At 41.4% G+C, this 14,772-nt stretch overlaps 1 protein-coding gene across 1 annotated transcript in view; it reads left to right on the top strand.

Annotated features, from left to right (window-relative positions):
• The window catches only part of LOC137256362 (leupaxin-like), a 298,728-nt gene that overhangs the window by 113,577 nt on the left and 170,379 nt on the right, over window positions 1-14,772 (top strand). The window lies entirely within an intron of this gene.

Raw genomic sequence — 14,772 nt, 5'->3', positions numbered from 1 at the left:
ACAAATGATATCGATAGTTTGAATGGAACACGGACATTGCAACAATAGACGACATCGACTCCAACACCACGGTCGACTTACAATGTAGGTTCATCCTCAACTAAAGACGTTAAGCACACTATAGGATCATTGATGAATGCTAAATGAGTCGCTGATTTGGTAATTACAGTAAACTCAAGCCATAACGAGCTAAAGGTGACTATTGGGTTTAGTTCGTTACAACCCATAGTTCGATATAAGCAATTCAACAAAATATATTAAGGATTAAGGATTAAACCCTTATTTTAAAGACTTTCATTTCCAAAATGGTATCAGTTAATTCTAAATCCAGTTATGAAAGCGTAGATGAGTGTTACAGTCGGAAACAATAATATCCCGTTATTGAAAGAAATGGCGACGCCCGATGAGCACCTTCTTAAGCTAGAGGGATTGTGTTGTAATAGAACAGGCGAAAGTGTATATGTTAAGATACATGTATCCTACGGTGTGGACAAGTATTGATGCCATAATGTATACAGCTAACAATCTCATGTGTTACAAAGCGTGAGGCAACACGTGGAATAAATGTATCAATATCCATATCGATGTGCTTACAACTGTACTGCCGTCTCTGTTCAATACGTATTTACAATGAGATGGCAACAGCCTTGCACGAGGACTTAGATTGAAAGCTCATCAGTAACTAGCAATGATGGACACATGACAGGAAAGAAAGAGCAAGAGGAGAATAGTGTGGTCCATGTATACTCTAGAGGTGGCTATTGTCTAGGATTTGGTACATTCCGGTGTCTGGTATAAGGTGGTGTTAGAGATACTCTAGAGGTGGCTATTGTCTAGGATTTGGTACATTCCGGTGTCTGGTATAAGGTGGTGTTAGAGATACTCTAGAGGTGGCTATTGTCTAGGATTTGGTACATTCCGGTGTCTGGTATAAGGTGGTGTTAGAGATACTCTAGAGGTGGCTATTGTCTAGGATTTGGTACATTCCGGTGTCTGGTATAAGGTGGTGTTAGAGATACTCTAGAGGTGGCTATTGTCTAGGATTTGGTACATTCCGGTGTCTGGTATAAGGTGGTGTTAGAGATACTCTAGAGGTGGCTATTGTCTAGGATTTGGTACATACCGGTGTCTGGTATAAGGTGGTGTTAGAGATACTCTAGAGGTGGCTATTGTCTAGGATTTGGTACATTCCGGTGTCTGGTATAAGGTGGTGTTAGAGATACTCTAGAGGTGGCTATTGTCTAGGATTTGGTACATTCCGGTGTCTGGTATAAGGTGGTGTTAGAGATACTCTAGAGGTGGCTATTGTCTAGGATTTGGTACATTCCGGTGTCTGGTATAAGGTGGTGTTAGAGATACTCTAGAGGTGGCTATTGTCTAGGATTTGGTACATTCCGGTGTCTGGTATAAGGTGGTGTTAGAGATACTCTAGAGGTGGCTATTGTCTAGGATTTGGTACATTCCGGTGTCTGGTATAAGGTGGTGTTAGAGATACTCTAGAGGTGGCTATTGTCTAGGATTTGGTACATTCCGGTGTCTGGTATAAGGTGGTGTTAGAGATACTCTAGAGGTGGCTATTGTCTAGGATTTGGTACATTCCGGTGTCTGGTATAAGGTGGTGTTAGAGATACTCTAGAGGTGGCTATTGTCTAGGATTTGGTACATTCCGGTGTCTGGTATAAGGTGGTGTTAGAGATACTCTAGAGGTGGCTATTGTTTAGGATTTGGTACATTCCGGTGTCTGGTATAAGGTGGTGTTAGAGATACTCTAGAGGTGGCTATTGTCTAGGATTTGGTACATTCCGGTGTCTGGTATAAGGTGGTGTTAGAGATACTCTAGAGGTGGCTATTGTCTAGGATTTGGTACATTCCGGTGTCTGGTATAAGGTGGTGTTAGAGATACTCTAGAGGTGGCTATTGTCTAGGATTTGGTACATTCCGGTGTCTGGTATAAGGTGGTGTTAGAGATACTCTAGAGGTGGCTATTGTCTAGGATTTGGTACATTCCGGTGTCTGGCATAAGGTGGTGTTAGAGATACCCTAGAGGTGGCTATTGTCTAGGATTTGGTACATTCCGGTGTCTGGTGTAAGGTGGTGTTAGAGATACTCTAGAGGTGGCTATTGTCTAGGATTTGGTACATTCCGGTGTCTGGTATAAGGTGGTGTTAGAGATACTCTAGAGGTGGCTATTGTCTAGGATTTGGTACATTCCGGTGTCTGGTATAAGGTGGTGTTAAAGATACTCTAGAGGTGGCTATTGTCTAGGATTTGGTACATTCCGGTGTCTGGTATAAGGTGGTGTTAAAGATACTCTAGAGGTGGCTATTGTCTAGGATTTGGTACATTCCGGTGTCTGGTATAAGGTGGTGTTAGAGATACTCTAGAGGTGGCTATTGTCTAGGATTTGGTACATTCCGGTGTTTGGTATAAGGTGGTGTTAGAGATACTCTAGAGGTGGCTATTGTCTAGGATTTGGTACATTCCGGTGTCTGGTATAAGGTGGTGTTAGAGATACTCTAGAGGTGGCTATTGTCTAGGATTTGGTACATTCCGGTGTCTGGTATAAGGTGGTGTTAGAGATACTCTAGAGGTGGCTATTGTCTAGGATTTGGTACATTCCGGTGTCTGGTATAAGGTGGTGTTAGAGATACTCTAGAGGTGGCTATTGTCTAGGATTTGGTACATTCCGGTGTCTGGTATAAGGTGGTGTTAGAGATACTCTAGAGGTGGCTATTGTCTAGGATTTGGTACATTCCGGTGTCTGGTATAAGGTGGTGTTAGAGATACCCTAGAGGTGGCTATTGTCTAGGTTTTGGTACATTCCGGTGTCTGGTATAAGGTGGTGTTAGAGATACTCTAGAGGTGGCTATTGTCTAGGATTTGGTACATTCCGGTGTCTGGTATAAGGTGGTGTTAGAGATACTCTAGAGGTGGCTATTGTCTAGGATTTGGTACATTCCGGTGTCTGGTATAAGGTGGTGTTAGAGATACTCTAGAGGTGGCTATTGTCTAGGATTTGGTACATTCCGGTGTCTGGTATAAGGTGGTGTTAGAGATACTCTAGAGGTGGCTATTGTCTAGGATTTGGTACATTCCGGTGTCTGGTATAAGGTGGTGTTAGAGATACTCTAGAGGTGGCTATTGTCTAGGATTTGGTACATTCCGGTGTCTGGTATAAGGTGGTGTTAGAGATACTCTAGAGGTGGCTATTGTCTAGGATTTGGTACATTCCGGTGTCTGGTATAAGGTGGTGTTAGAGATACTCTAGAGGTGGCTATTGTCTAGGATTTGGTACATTCCGGTGTCTGGTATAAGGTGGTGTTAGAGATACTCTAGAGGTGGCTATTGTCTAGGATTTGGTACATTCCGGTGTCTGGTATAAGGTGGTGTTAGAGATACTCTAGAGGTGGCTATTGTCTAGGATTTGGTACATTCCGGTGTCTGGTATAAGGTGGTGTTAGAGATACTCTAGAGGTGGCTATTGTCTAGGATTTGGTACATTCCGGTGTCTGGTGTAAGGTGGTGTTAGAGATACTCTAGAGGTGGCTATTGTCTAGGATTTGGTACATTCCGGTGTCTGGTGTAAGGTGGTGTTAGAGATACTCTAGAGGTGGCTATTGTCTAGGATTTGGTACATTCCGGTGTCTGGTATAAGGTGGTGTTAGAGATACCCTAGAGGTGGCTATTGTCTAGGATTTGGTACATTCCGGTGTCTGGCATAAGGTGGTGTTAGAGATACCCTAGAGGTGGCTATTGTCTAGGATTTGGTACATTCCGGTGTCTGGTATAAGGTGGTGTTAGAGATACTCTAGAGGTGGCTATTGTCTAGGATTTGGTACATTCCGGTGTCTGGTATAAGGTGGTGTTAGAGATACTCTAGAGGTGGCTATTGTCTAGGATTTGGTACATTCCGGTGTCTGGTATAAGGTGGTGTTAGAGATACTCTAGAGGTGGCTATTGTCTAGGATTTGGTACATTCCGGTGTCTGGTATAAGGTGGTGTTAGAGATACTCTAGAGGTGGCTATTGTCTAGGATTTGGTACATTCCGGTGTCTGGTATAAGGTGGTGTTAGAGATACTCTAGAGGTGGCTATTGTCTAGGATTTGGTACATTCCGGTGTCTGGTATAAGGTGGTGTTAGAGATACTCTAGAGGTGGCTATTGTCTAGGATTTGGTACATTCCGGTGTCTGGTATAAGGTGGTGTTAGAGATACCCTAGAGGTGGCTATTGTCTAGGATTTGGTACATTCCGGTGTCTGGCATAAGGTGGTGTTAGAGATACTCTAGAGGTGGCTATTGTCTAGGATTTGGTACATTCCGGTGTCTGGTATAAGGTGGTGTTAGAGATACTCTAGAGGTGGCTATTGTCTAGGATTTGGTACATTCCGGTGTCTGGTATAAGGTGGTGTTAGAGATACTCTAGAGGTGGCTATTGTCTAGGTTTTGGTACATTCCGGTGTCTGGTATAAGGTGGTGTTAGAGATACTCTAGAGGTGGCTATTGTCTAGGATTTGGTACATTCCGGTGTCTGGTATAAGGTGGTGTTAGAGATACTCTAGAGGTGGCTATTGTCTAGGATTTGGTACATTCCGGTGTCTGGTATAAGGTGGTGTTAGAGATACTCTAGAGGTGGCTATTGTCTAGGATTTGGTACATTCCGGTGTCTGGTATAAGGTGGTGTTAGAGATACTCTAGAGGTGGCTATTGTCTAGGATTTGGTACATTCCGGTGTCTGGTATAAGGTGGTGTTAGAGATACTCTAGAGGTGGCTATTGTCTAGGATTTGGTACATTCCGGTGTCTGGTATAAGGTGGTGTTAGAGATACTCTAGAGGTGGCTATTGTCTAGGATTTGGTACATTCCGGTGTCTGGTATAAGGTGGTGTTAGAGATACTCTAGAGGTGGCTATTGTCTAGGATTTGGTACATTCCGGTGTCTGGTATAAGGTGGTGTTAGAGATACTCTAGAGGTGGCTATTGTCTAGGATTTGGTACATTCCGGTGTCTGGTATAAGGTGGTGTTAGAGATACTCTAGAGGTGGCTATTGTCTAGGATTTGGTACATTCCGGTGTCTGGTATAAGGTGGTGTTAGAGATACTCTAGAGGTGGCTATTGTCTAGGATTTGGTACATTCCGGTGTCTGGTATAAGGTGGTGTTAGAGATACTCTAGAGGTGGCTATTGTCTAGGATTTGGTACATTCCGGTGTCTGGTGTAAGGTGGTGTTAGAGATACTCTAGAGGTGGCTATTGTCTAGGATTTGGTACATTCCGGTGTCTGGTATAAGGTGGTGTTAGAGATACCCTAGAGGTGGCTATTGTCTAGGATTTGGTACATTCCGGTGTCTGGCATAAGGTGGTGTTAGAGATACCCTAGAGGTGGCTATTGTCTAGGATTTGGTACATTCCGGTGTCTGGTATAAGGTGGTGTTAGAGATACTCTAGAGGTGGCTATTGTCTAGGATTTGGTACATTCCGGTGTCTGGTATAAGGTGGTGTTAGAGATACTCTAGAGGTGGCTATTGTCTAGGATTTGGTACATTCCGGTGTCTGGTATAAGGTGGTGTTAGAGATACTCTAGAGGTGGCTATTGTCTAGGATTTGGTACATTCCGGTGTCTGGTATAAGGTGGTGTTAGAGATACTCTAGAGGTGGCTATTGTCTAGGATTTGGTACATTCCGGTGTCTGGTATAAGGTGGTGTTAGAGATACTCTAGAGGTGGCTATTGTCTAGGATTTGGTACATTCCGGTGTCTGGTATAAGGTGGTGTTAGAGATACTCTAGAGGTGGCTATTGTCTAGGATTTGGTACATTCCGGTGTCTGGTATAAGGTGGTGTTAGAGATACCCTAGAGGTGGCTATTGTCTAGGATTTGGTACATTCCGGTGTCTGGCATAAGGTGGTGTTAGAGATACCCTAGAGGTGGCTATTGTCTAGGATTTGGTACATTCCGGTGTCTGGTATAAGGTGGTGTTAGAGATACTCTAGAGGTGGCTATTGTCTAGGATTTGGTACATTCCGGTGTCTGGTATAAGGTGGTGTTAGAGATACTCTAGAGGTGACTATTGTCTAGGATTTGGTACATTCCGGTGTCTGGTATAAGGTGGTGTTAGAGATACTCTAGAGGTGGCTATTGTCTAGGATTTGGTACATTCCGGTGTCTGGTATAAGGTGGTGTTAGAGATACTCTAGAGGTGGCTATTGTCTAGGATTTGGTACATTCCGGTGTCTGGTATAAGGTGGTGTTAGAGATACTCTAGAGGTGGCTATTGTCTAGGATTTGGTACATTCCGGTGTCTGGTATAAGGTGGTGTTAGAGATACTCTAGAGGTGGCTATTGTCTAGGATTTGGTACATTCCGGTGTCTGGTATAAGGTGGTGTTAGAGATACTCTAGAGGTGGCTATTGTCTAGGATTTGGTACATTCCGGTGTCTGGTATAAGGTGGTGTTAGAGATACTCTAGAGGTGGCTATTGTCTAGGATTTGGTACATTCCGGTGTCTGGTATAAGGTGGTGTTAGAGATACTCTAGAGGTGGCTATTGTCTAGGATTTGGTACATTCCGGTGTCTGGTATAAGGTGGTGTTAGAGATACTCTAGAGGTGGCTATTGTCTAGGATTTGGTACATTCCGGTGTCTGGTATAAGGTGGTGTTAGAGATACTCTAGAGGTGGCTATTGTCTAGTATTGGGTACATTCCGGTGTCTGGTATAAGGTGGTGTTAGAGATACTCTAGAGGTGGCTATTGTCTAGGATTTGGTACATTCCGGTGTCTGGTGTAAGGTGGTGTTAGAGATACTCTAGAGGTGGCTATTGTCTAGGATTTGGTACATTCCGGTGTCTGGTATAAGGTGGTGTTAGAGATACTCTAGAGGTGGCTATTGTCTAGGATTTGGTACATTCCGGTGTCTGGTATAAGGTGGTGTTAGAGATACTCTAGAGGTGGCTATTGTCTAGGATTTGGTACATTCCGGTGTCTGGTATAAGGTGGTGTTAGAGATACTCTAGAGGTGGCTATTGTCTAGGATTTGGTACATTCCGGTGTCTGGTGTAAGGTGGTGTTAGAGATACTCTAGAGGTGGCTATTGTCTAGGATTTGGTGTCTGGTATAAGGTGGTGTTAGAGATACTCTAGAGGTGGCTATTGTCTAGGATTTGGTACATTCCGGTGTCTGGTATAAGGTGGTGTTAGAGATACTCTAGAGGTGGCTATTGTCTAGGATTTGGTACATTCCGGTGTCTGGTATAAGGTGGTGTTAGAGATACTCTAGAGGTGGCTATTGTCTAGGATTTGGTACATTCCGGTGTCTGGTATAAGGTGGTGTTAGAGATACTCTAGAGGTGGCTATTGTCTAGGATTTGGTACATTCCGGTGTCTGGTATAAGGTGGTGTTAGAGATACCCTAGAGGTGGCTATTTTCTAGGATTTGGAATAAGGTGGTGTTAGAGATACCCTAGAGGTGGCTATTGTCTAGGATTTGGTACATTCCGGTGTCTGGTATAAAGTGGTGTTAGAGATACCCTAGAGGTGGCTATTGTCTAGGATTTGGAATAAGGTGGTGTTAGAGATACTCTAGAGGTGGCTATTGTCAAGGATTTGGTACATTCCGATGTCTGGTGTATAATTTCGTTTTGTACCTCATACCAACACAGTATGTTTATCTCCTACATTTCTCTTTTTCGTGCTTTGACCTCACTTAGTATTCAAATATCATTTTGTCATGCTCTAAACTCACTATTCAATGATGTCGACTCTCTTTTCATTCTAATCTCACCCCCATGCCCTAACCCCACTTCTCATGCTCTAATCTCACTTCTCAGGCTCTAACTTCAAAGTACACTCTAAAATCCATGCTCTAACCTCTTGTTTTCCCATGCGCCAATCCCACTTCACACGGCAACCTCACTAATACACGGGAGACAACTCTGCATTACGAGGTATGCTAGTTGTCAAAATCTGTAAAACAGCAAGTCAGGTCAGCAGATGATGAGAGTCTGTTAGATTCCTATCGATAGCCGATAATAAAGTTATACGTATACTTCGTGGCCCATAATGTCACATTGTGTGTAACAATAGTAATTATGTGAAATGACCATATTATTTACAGTAGGTTATGTTGTCAACACTCCATCAAGTCCAGCGTAATGTTCAGAACCTCGACGGTCCATTGGTTTACATGTATCTAGTAGAACCATATTTATAAGATAAAGATTCCTTATGTCCCGTTTGACCCCGATATTTTAGTTTGTAGTTCAACGCCTAGACTTGCACAAGTTCGTAAAGTAAACATTAATAGTTTAAATGAGGATTTCTAAAAATACCAACTGACAGACTTGACCATTTCAGGTTCCGACTATGCAGACGGCCTGTAAAACTCTGTATTTCACAAGGTTGCAATGTCAGCTTGTCCAGACCTTTAAAGGATAGAATTACGATATGCCCACAGGCTCAGCAAGGTGTAAACTCAAACATAGAATGTGCTATTTATGGTACACGTATTCCTGCATGCTACTCATTGCTGGCATATCCATTGTTGTTGGTCGCACCAGGAAACCATGAAGAGTGATTGTAGGTTCAAACACATGTGAAGAATGTCTCTACGTCGCCATTATTGTTGACATGAGAATAGAGAATTGTAATGTTGCTAACTGATGGACAGGGTGTAGAATACAGTGAATATAGTGAATCATTCCATTTTCATAACGTGTAAACTGTCACGCATCATAGAACACGTGACATGCGCTGTTGTAACTAATACACAGTGAAATTAACATTGGGTTAACAAACCTCCTTGTTTTCTGTCCTCAATACATTAAAATATTCAGAATATACATTATTCTTGACACAAGCAGTGACAATGTTATAGGCTTCTTATTGCAGGACATAGTTTGTCAGCAATACCACTGATACCTCATGGACGCTGCAGAATCTAACAACATGTGTCACTTGCAGCCACATAGCCACTTTCCATTCTAACAAACATACAGGAAGATATATTTACTGACACTTTCCTTGGCCCATGCTTGTCGTTTCAGGCGTAGTGAACTCGTATCATCGTATCCCCAAATGCATGGATCTGTACACATGCATTATCACTGGATCGTCTGACACAGACTCGATTATCCACAGACAACTATATAGCTGGAATACTCTCTGTGTTTCTGTCTCTGTCTGTGTGTGTGTGCGTGCGCGTGCATGTGTGTGTGTGAGAGAGAGAGAGAGAGAGAGAGAGAGAGAGAGAGAAAGAGATTTCAGCAGACACGTCGTGGAGTCTTACTATCTTATTTAACCTAGTTGGTGATTTATTAATGACACTTTCCTCGAGTGCTTTGTTCAATTATACAACGTCAGTTCGAAAGGTCACGGCTATACTCAGAAACAAAGACCGTTTTGTGTAAAGAGAAAATAGCTATGGAATTCTGACTATATCGCTGAAAGTCAATGATGACGCCAGGTGATCGCGAAAGGCTTAGCGTGTTCTGTCGTCCTGCCTATTCATTGAATTTGCCTAAACATAAAAGTATTTGTTGCCTGGCAGTACACAGCTGTACACCCTCCATGCAGCGACGACCTGTAACCAAACCAAACAGCTGATCGATCCCCCGGATATCCTAGCTGTTTGCCGGTTTGAATATCGTGTAGATTCCGATGCTTATAAGCATAAAAATGAGAAAAATGAACAAAGTTTTACAAATATATTTACGTTAAATGTAGATTTTACACTTGATAGGGTTAGCATTAACATTAACCTACGACTCTCTTAGCGCTAAGACGGCTTCTATAATCTAGGCCCAGGTCAGAGTTAAGGTAACCTATCCAGGGTGGAATACATTTTTCTGTGAGTGGGTGGGGGTGAGTGAGTGAGGTGTTATACCGCTGTTAGCAATATTCCAGAAATGTCACGGTGGGGAGCACCAGAAATGGGCTTCACACATGATACCCGTATGAGGAATCGAATCTGGGTCCTTAGGCGTGACGAGTGGACGCTTTAACCACAAGGTCACCCCTTCGCTCCATATATATCTGTAATTATGCCTCTGCATATATTCCACTTTGCTCAAATCACATGTACCACGTCTACAACGACGGCATACAAGCTGGGCAGCTAATCTGTTTCATAGTGAACCTCACCCATCATCACCATTGTCATCAATACCTTTAATTTATCAAAATATATAACGTAATTCTGGCAACACTGAATAACTTAAGTCATGCAGTAAGAATTTTATCACCTATCTAATTAGGCAATAAAATTGAGATAAAGCAATGCAAGTTTACAATAACAACTTTATCGTTTAACAGTGTAATTACAATAAGCGAACATATGTTCAATCAATCAATCAAACTTTATTTCTGTACAAAGGCCACCGGGCCCATATACATACGGTTTATATGTTATAACTTAAATAGTCATGAATCAGCGTCTGTCCAATAAACTCGCTTTTATTTAAGAAACTTTGTTGTTTCTCGTTTGTTACGATATTTACCAGATGCTATTATGCCTTGTATGTCATCTGTTGTATCATAACCATAATACTACCGTTGGCATTACCTTCAGTGAGTGAGTGAGTGAGTGTGGTTTTACGTCGCTTTTAGCAATATTCTATCAATATCATGTTACGGTTAAGAATGTTCCGTGACAACAATTTAAGAAATCCCCTTGTAAACCAGCAAAACAGAACAAAGACAAGTTGTTTACGTTCAAATTCTGTTATTATTATACCACGAGAGCAATGTATACAAAGTCACAAGTCAATATAACAATGCAGATTTCAGGTACAATTCAAAAGAGACAAAATCTAAGTCAATGGGTCACAAAATACAATATAGCAAACTCACCAAAGTCTTGGTGTGAGAGAGAATCAACTATGGCAGAATGTCAACACAGCGATCGGTGCGACAGCAGATGATGTAGATTCAGGCGTTGACAGGAGTTCAAGCGTTGGCAGTAATGTGAATGAGTGTGAGTGTCGTCCTCAACACAGCAACCAGCCTTTTCATATATACACAGTCAATTTCCCGAAAGTTCGGGCACAAACGAACATCGTCAACACTGTAGAATGGTCTCGAATAAGTCTCTTGGAAGTAAACATAGAAAACTAGGAGCAGATAAAATCCTGAATGCCGGAATGCCAGAATGCTAAAAGTGTTGACCAGCTATTAAAACGAAATGTGACCCATCATAATTAATATTCAAAACACTAAATGTTGTGACCCAATAATAACTATTACTGAATTAATAACAGAATATACAGGAAATACACACTCTTAACAATCAACGTGGGGGACACCAGAAATGGGCTTCACACATTGTACCCATGTGGAGAATCGAACCCGGGTCCTCTTGACGAGCGGACGCTTTAACCACTAGATTACTCCACCTACCAAATTACCTTCGGGTGAGTGTGGAACGTGTCATAGACGGGTCTTTCCCTCAGATATTCACAAGTACGACTGTTATAGTAATAAATTTAGATCACTTCAATTCGGTTCAACTTTTCTTTGTTGTTTTGAAAATGTGTTTTAATTCGATATACTGTATATTGTGTGTGACTGTCCACTCGGGTGATTTATTGGCTAATTAGTGTCGGGTGTGCTATATTCAGCTACATGTGCCTGATGTATCTCGTAGGAAGCATAAGTACTGTAAGTCTCTTTGACTTAGTAATAGTTTCTAGTAAAGCCAGTGAGCTTACGCTGAATCTCGGGGTCTTCAGTCCGTCAGGTTAAACAACGATCCAGGTGAATTATAACGAATTATCTGTCTGCTTCAGCACGACATGTATGACAATACGTCTAGTCATGTTCAGACATAATACATGATGTGTATCATCATGCCTAAAGTACTGAGCGTCTTGTCACTACTGCAAATATATGACACTTTTGTGAAATATAAGTAAATTTTCAAGCTTCATAGATAGCTACGCATCTTCTCTAAATGTAAATGGTATACAGGTGACAAATTCTGAAACTAGCCACCACAAAGAAAAAACCTTTTGTATCCTCAGTGCTTCGTTATCCTGCAGTTTACCAACAGAAAACTAATAGGCTTTGAACACTGCTCAGGTCTAAAAGACGCAACCGTGACGATCACCTGCAAAAGGATCCGTTCTGGAACGACAGGGTCACGCTTCGATCAGAACCATGACAACCATTGATAACTGAGGGATCTGTCCTGAAATTAGAGTGTCATGCGCTCATCAGAACCATGACAGCCACCTACAGAGAGATCCATCCTGAAACGACAAGGCTATGCTAAGGTCGGAACCATGACAGCCACCTACAGAGAGATCCATCCTGAAACGACAAGGCTATACTAAGGTCGGAACCATGACAGCCACCTACAGAGAGATCCATCCTGAAACGACAAGGCTATACTAAGGTCGGAACCATGACTGCCACCTACAGAGAGATCCATCCTGAAACGACAAGGCTATGCTAAGGTCGGAACCATGACTGCCACCTACAGAGAGATCCATCCTGAAACGACAAGGCTATGCTAAGGTCGGAACCATGACAGCCACCTACAGAGAGATCCATCCTGAAACGACAAGGCTATGCTAAGGTCGGAACCATGACAGCCACCTACAGAGAGATCCATCCTGAAACGACAAGGCTATGCTAAGGTCGGAACCATGACAGCCACCTACAGAGAGATCCATCCTGAAACGACAAGGCTATGCTAAGGTCGGAACCATGACAGCCACCTACAGAGAGATCCATCCTGAAACGACAAGGCTATGCTAAGGTCGGAACCATGACAGCCACCTACAAAGAGATCCGTTCTGAAAAGATCAGGGTCATGTTTCTATCAGAACTAACTGGTGGTTCACGGAATCATATGATGCTACTAGGCATAAGAGACTGAAAACCGTCGACATTTGTATGAACAGATGCCATAAGCAACGAAGAGAATTCTACTGATATACAACTTCTTTAATATTAATCTGAGCGACATTTCGGTGTATATATATATGTGTGTATGTATGTGTGTGTATATATATATATATATATATATATAGAGAGAGAGAGAGAGAGAGATAGATAGATAGATAGATAGATAGATAGATAGATAGATGGATGGATGGATGGATGGATGGATGGATGGATGGATAGATAGAGAGAGAGAGAGACATACATACATACACACATACATGTGTGTGTGTGTGTGTGTGTGTGTGTGTGTGTGTGTTTGAGTTTGGCTCATATGCCTCTTTGTGAGGGTGGTATATATATCACATTAAAGGTAAATCGAGCTGAAACATACTTGCACTAACATGTTGCAATAATAGAAAACAGTAATTTTGAAATTACTTCAAGTCTTACAACAATGATTTTTTCAACAAGACATCGTGGATTTGCAGGAATAACATTACATATCATCACGAAGATATGGATTGAACATTGTAAAGACTTAACAACAATAAAGACATAGTGAAAAAACCCGCACCACAAATATCATTGACGGAAATGAAATCAATAACGCCATTCAAATGTTCTATCTAAAATATAAATCTTGATCTATCTGTAAATTGCGTGCTCATGTTTGATAACTTATTCAGTCATTAGAAATATAAAAAAGTAACTTAGTATTGATGAATGCACCAATGTGCGAACAACATCGCGCATCTTCCAGTGTGCATGTCGTTGAAATCTTAACTGTCTCCATTTTGAAAAAAAGACGAAGATCCATATCCTGGAACTTTGCTTATCTGATGTTCCTATCTTAATGGCTTGATAACACGAGACGGTTCCGAATAAATTCACCACACATTGCCAACCTGGCGCTGAGATTCAATGATGAGGATCAGTTAGGATCTGCTGATGTTATTTGCTAGAACACTGATCATACTCTGAATTATTCAGTATTGGTAGCTTCAGCTGGACAGGAGAAAAATGAATGTAACCCAACTGTACTTCCATTGAAGGACTTTAAAATAGTGCATGACAATGGTTCGCAAATGGATACTTTGCCGACTTTTTAATTGTAAAATCAATCAGCAACTTGAAACAGGTGCGTTAATGATATATTACATTTGATTTAAAAACGTATCACGAAGACAGTCATTGAGTTCGGATCAAATTTGTTTAATAGATTCTCTGAAATATGAGATAATCTTGTTTTATAGGTATATAGGTATGGACTGGCCATCGACATGGGCCATAGAGATCGATAATCGGTAACTATATATCGATCGATTATTGATAACTATCGAGGACGTGACTTTGCTCTAAAAATACCAAAATTATCTGAAAGATAGATATATTTCACATCATATGTGAATGTTGACACTACTATTTTTTATTCAATTTTTTTTTATATCGATAATCATTAATATTTTTTCTTTTCGATGACATTTCCGATTATCGATCATTTTGGCAAACCGTAATTACAAGAATATTTAAAAGCTTGAAAGAAGAAAATCTGACTTGAAATTTCAAAAAAATCGAGGTGTTATCACTTGGGGATATTAATATCTTTATTGCTCCTGTGGTTTTTGAATATCCTAGAATGCATCTGAGGGAATGTATTGTAGCACAGTCCGCTTTTAGTATAAGCTCGAGACTCGTTTATTTACGGACTGCCGCCATGTAGATGGGATATTGCTGAGTGCGGCGTAAAACTAAACTCACTCACTCACTCACTTTGCATTGGTTTCTCATGTCTATATAATTTATTTATCCTGTTTGGACATTTTTACTGCATACGGAATGTATGTATCCACACCACAATTATTCGATTTAAATGTATGAAGCAAACCAAACGTCATC

Source organism: Haliotis asinina, chromosome 1 (assembly GCF_037392515.1).
Source record: "Haliotis asinina isolate JCU_RB_2024 chromosome 1, JCU_Hal_asi_v2, whole genome shotgun sequence".
NCBI lineage: Eukaryota > Metazoa > Mollusca > Gastropoda > Lepetellida > Haliotidae > Haliotis > Haliotis asinina.
Note: the sequence above shows the minus strand (reverse complement) of the source record. Positions and strands in the feature narration are given on the sequence as shown.